Here is a 5,338-nt window from a genome sequence, read left to right on the forward strand (position 1 = left end):
TAAAAAGAATTGAGGGTGGCACTTCATTAAGTGTACTTTGGAAAACAGTTTTGACTTTTAGATCGATGTTAACATTTCATATTCTTAACACATAGATTAATTATTTAACTGAGGATGAAATTTTAAGTCCAAGGACACTTTAATCATTGTTATAAGAGGGCTTTTTCATTTCATACAAGCTTACTTTTTCAGTATCTATAAAAAGTCTGATTGAAAAAGTAAGAAAATATTAACAGTTTCTATATTACTAAAGTTTATCCTTTTTTTTTTTTTTCATTTTCTGATCAGCCTTGGGGAAATATACTCAATTGGAGTAAGCACTGGACTCTGAATTGGGAGTCTTAAGTTCAGATTTAAGAAAGTCATAATCTTTATGATTCAAAAACTCTCCATCTATATAATGGGGATACTAATTCTTTTTTCTGGCAAATGTGTTTGAAGCATTTCTAAAATAATAAATTAACAGAAGAATCCCTTAGGTAATATGGCTATGTGAAACTGACTTAGGTGTGTTTGGTGGTTGGCTTTGGCACAGAGGTGGCTGAATTATTGAATAAATTATTACATAGCTAATCAGGTCTATTAATTAAGATTTCTGAAATAAAAAGCAATGATCTGCTGAATTATTGTCTTTATGATTGTATTTTGTTAATCAGGTTATTTGCTCAATAGACAAATTGTCTTAAAAACTTTGGATGGGAAAATGATACAGAATAAGTTGCTCTGAATTTTATAAAAGCATTCAACTTTCATAAATTAAAGGCATTCAAATCCTATTTGTACTATTTCTATGTAACATAGCACATTTTTCTTAAATATAATAAGCTTACTTATACTTACCATCCATCCATTCCATTCCATTCCATCGCTCAGTCGTGTCCGACTCTATGCGACCCTGTGGACTGTAGCCTACCAGGCTTCTCCATCCATGGGATTCTCCAGGTAAGAATACTGGAGTGGGTTACCATTTCCTTCTCCAGGGGATCTTCCCAACCCAGGGATCGAACCCGGGTCTCCCGCATTGGGGGCAGAAGCTTTAACCTCTGAGCCACCAGGGAAGCCCATACTTACCATAGCGCTGATATAATAATAAGACCTACCTAACAGGGTAACAAGTAGGACAGTGCTTAACTGATAGTACCTAGTGAATTTTGGCTATTACAATTGTTGCTATTATTTGAATAACTCAATGATTTAAATCAATGAATTTAAGAATAAGAAAATTCTAGGCATGTTAAATACAACGATCAGCTATTCATAAGAGTTGCAAAATAAATTGAGCTACTAAATCATTAAACATGGTAGAGAAAGAACAAATTCATAAACATAAAATGATAATGGAGAAATTATTTGTCAGTTATTTTAAAGTATCATGCTGCTGTTGCTGCTGCTAAGTCACTTCAGTCATGTCCGACTCTGTGTGGCCCCATAGATGGCAGCCCACCAGGCTCCCCTGTCCCGGGTATTCTCCAGGCAAGAACACTGGAGTGGGTTGCCATTTCCTTCTCCAATGTGTGAAAGTGAAAAGTGAAAGTGAAGTCACTCAGTCATGTCCAACTCATAGTGATACCATGGACTGCAGCCTACCAGGCTCCTCCATCCATGGGATTTTCTAGGCAAGAGTACCGGAGTGGCTTGCCATTGCCTTCTCCGAAAGTATCATGAGTTCTCTGTAAACAATTTTGAGGCCTGTATATCATCATATGTGGTTTTGCTAGGGTAAATATACATGGCAAGAACTGATCCTATCAGGGTAGAAATCTAAGCAGAAAATTACCAGGGAAGAAGTAAAGTGGTCAAAAGTGTACTTCTTATGTAAGAAATAAGAGTTGAATAAGCAGTTTCAGATTATAATAGTACATGCCTTTAGGTAACAGATAATTCTAATAGCCTCTTGTTTCTGAGGACAAAGAGAAATTGTAGATTATTTCTTTGAAATTAGTCTGACCTTTACTTCTGTTTTTATATTTATTAAGCTATACTAAAGTTTTTATTTCCTTCTTCCTTTTTATATTCTTAATTTTGGATCCTAATTCCTTTATGAAAATATGTCTCTTTTTTCCAACTTTTTATGAGCTATAATTGACATAACATTGCATTAATTTGGGCTTCCCATGTAGCTCAGCTGGTAAAGAATCTGCCTGCAATGCAGGAGACCTGAATTCAATCCCTGGGTCAGGAAGATCCCCTGGAGAAGGAAATGACAACCCACTCCAATATTCTTGCCTGGAGAATCCAATGGATTCTCCAAGGACAGAGGAGCCTGGCAGGCTACATTCCATGGGATCACAAGAGTCAGACATGACTTAGCAACTAAACCACTACCATTGTGTTAAGTTAAGGTGTTTAGTGTGTTCATTTGATACACATATGTTGAAATATGATTACCATCCTACTAAAACTTCCCTCACCTTCTTAATTTACCACTTCTTTTTGGTAGTGAGAACATTTACATTATTCTCTCTTAGCAACTTTCAAGAGTGTAAGAGTATTCTTATCTGTAATCACAACGCTGTTCATTAGATTCCCTGAAATTCTTCAATTTCTAGTTGGAAGTTTATATTCTTTAATCAGCATCTCCCCATTTCCCCCACTCTGCCAATTCCTGGTAACCATCACTCTACTCTCTGTATGAATTCAGCTTTTTTAGATTCCAAATATTAGCGATTTCATACAGTATTTATCTTTCTCTGTCTGATTTATTAGGGCTTCTCTCGTGGCTTAATGGTAAAGAATACCTGCAATGCAAGAGATGTGGATTCGATTCCTGGATCAAGAAAATCCCTTGGGGAAGGAAACGACAACCCACTCCAGTATTCTTGCCTGGGAAATCCCAAGGAGCTTGGTGGGTTACAGTCCCATGGGGTCACAAATAGTCAGACATAACTTAGCAACTAAACCACAACCACCATCTGACTTATTTCACAAAACATAAGGCTCTCCAAGCACATCCAAGCTGTTATCAATGGCAGGTTTCCTTCTTTCTCACGGCTGAATAATATTCATTCAACTGTGGTGCTGGAGAAAACTCTTGAGAGTCCCCTGGAGAGCTAGGAGATCAACCCAGTCAATCCTAAATGAAATCAACTCTGAATATTCATTGGAAGGATGACACTGAAGTTGAAGCTCCAATATTTTGGCCACATGATGTGAAGAACCAATTCATTGGAAAAGATGCTGATACTGGGAAAGATAGAAGGTGGAAGAAGAAGGGGACAACAGAGGATGAGATGGTTGGATGGCATCACTGATTCAATGGACATGAGTTTGAGCAAGCTCTGGTAGGTGGTAATGGACAGGGAAGCCTGGTGTGTTACACTCCATGGGGTCACAAAGAGTCAGACATGACTGAGTGACTGAACAACAATGACATTGTGAAAAACACAGCAATAAACACGAGAGTGCAGATATCTCTTTGAGATCGTGTTTTAACTTCCTTTGGATGTATACCCCAAAGTTGGATGACAGAATCATTTAGTAGTTTTATTTTTAATTTGGGGAGAACCTCTATATTGCTTTCCATAGTAGGAGTATCAATTTACACTCCCACCAACAGTGTAGAACATTCTCTCCACATTCTCACCAGTGTTAATTATACTATGCTAATAGGTACGAGGTGATATTTCATTGTGGTTTTCATTTGCGTTTCCTTGATATTTAGTGGTGTTGAGCACATGTTCGTTTACCTGTTGTTCACGTGTATATCTTCTTTGGAAAAAATGTATATTCAGTTTTTTTGTTCATTTTAAAATCAGATGGTATTTTTGTTATTAACTTTATGAGTTCTTTACAGATATTGAATATTAAACCCTTATCAGACATATGGTTTGAAAATCTTTTCTTTAGTTCCACAGTTTGACTTTTCATTTTGTTGATTGTTTATGTTGCTGTGCAGAAGCTTTATAGTTTGATGTAACTCACTAATTTACTTCTCTGCTATTGGTGGTGACATATCCTAAAAAATCATTGTCAAGACCAATGCCAATGAGATTTTATCTATGTTTTCTAAGAGTTTTATGATTTCAGGTCTTATTAACACGTTCATGTCTTCAGTCCATTTTAAGTTAGTTTTTGTGTGTCATATAAGATTGGGATTCAATTTTACTTACTGCATGTAGTTATCCAATTTTCCCATCACTATTTACTGAAAAGACTATCTTTTCCTCATTGAATATTATTGGCTACTTTGTCAAATATTAGTAAGAATTTCAGGTAATGAATTTTCTTATTTATTTATTTTTTTATTGGAGGTTAATTACTTTAATTAATATATTGGTTGGTTTTGCCATACATTGACATGAAGAGACATAGGTGTATAGAACAGTCTTTGGGACTCTGTGGGAGAGGGTGAAGGTGGGCTGATTTGGGAGAATGGCACTGAAGCATGTGTATTATCATATGTGAAATGAATCACCAGTCCAGGTTCGACGCATGATACAGGATGCTCGGGGCTGGTGCACGGGAATGACCTGGGGGGAGGATATGGGGAGGAGGGAGGTGGGAGGGGGGTTCAAGAAGGGGAACACATGAATTTTCTTTTCTTAGTTTCTTTGGCTGTATCTATTTAGTTGTGTCTTTAAAAAACATATTTAATTTTAACTGTGCTGGATCTTCACTGTTGCCTGGGTTTTTCTCTAGCTGAGTCAAGTTGGGGCTACTCTGTAGTTGCAGTGTGCAGGGTTTTCATTGTGATGGCTTCTACTGTTGTGGAGTACAGGCCCTAGGGAATGCAGGCATCAGTATTTGCAGTACATGGGCTCAGTAGTTGCAACTCCGGGCTCTAGAGCACAGGCTCAATAGTTGTAGTGCCCGGCTTAGTTGCTCCGTAGCATGTCAAATCTTCCTGGATCAGGGATTGAAGCCATGTTTCCTACGGTGGCAGGAAAATTCTTTAGCACTGAGCTACCATGGAATCCCTGTATCTATTCTTTTTGAAAAAATAAAATCTTACTCATAAATTTTTGGACTTGTCACATTTTATATTCTCTAAGTGTAAGGGTTAGAGAATTCACTGTTTGTTTAATAGTTTGTTTGTGTGTGTTTTTAAATAATCTACAGTTAGAATATTTAATGTTCATCTTACTTTCTAATTTTATTATGTAATGTTATGCTGCTGCTGCTAATTCGCTTCAGTCGTGTCTGATTCTGTGTGACCCCACAGATGGTAGCCTACCAGGCTTCTCCATCCCTATGATTCTCCAGGCAAGAATACTGGAGTGGGTTGCCATTTCCTTCTACAATGCATGCAAGCATGCTAAGTTGCTTCAGTCGTGTCCAACTCCATGCGACCCTATGGACAGCAGCCCACCAGGCTCCTCCATCCACAGGATTCTCTAGG

The sequence above is a fragment of the Moschus berezovskii genome, chromosome 1, assembly GCF_049115385.1.
Source record: "Moschus berezovskii isolate FMDL1 chromosome 1, NW_MosBer_1.0, whole genome shotgun sequence".
NCBI lineage: Eukaryota > Metazoa > Chordata > Mammalia > Artiodactyla > Moschidae > Moschus > Moschus berezovskii.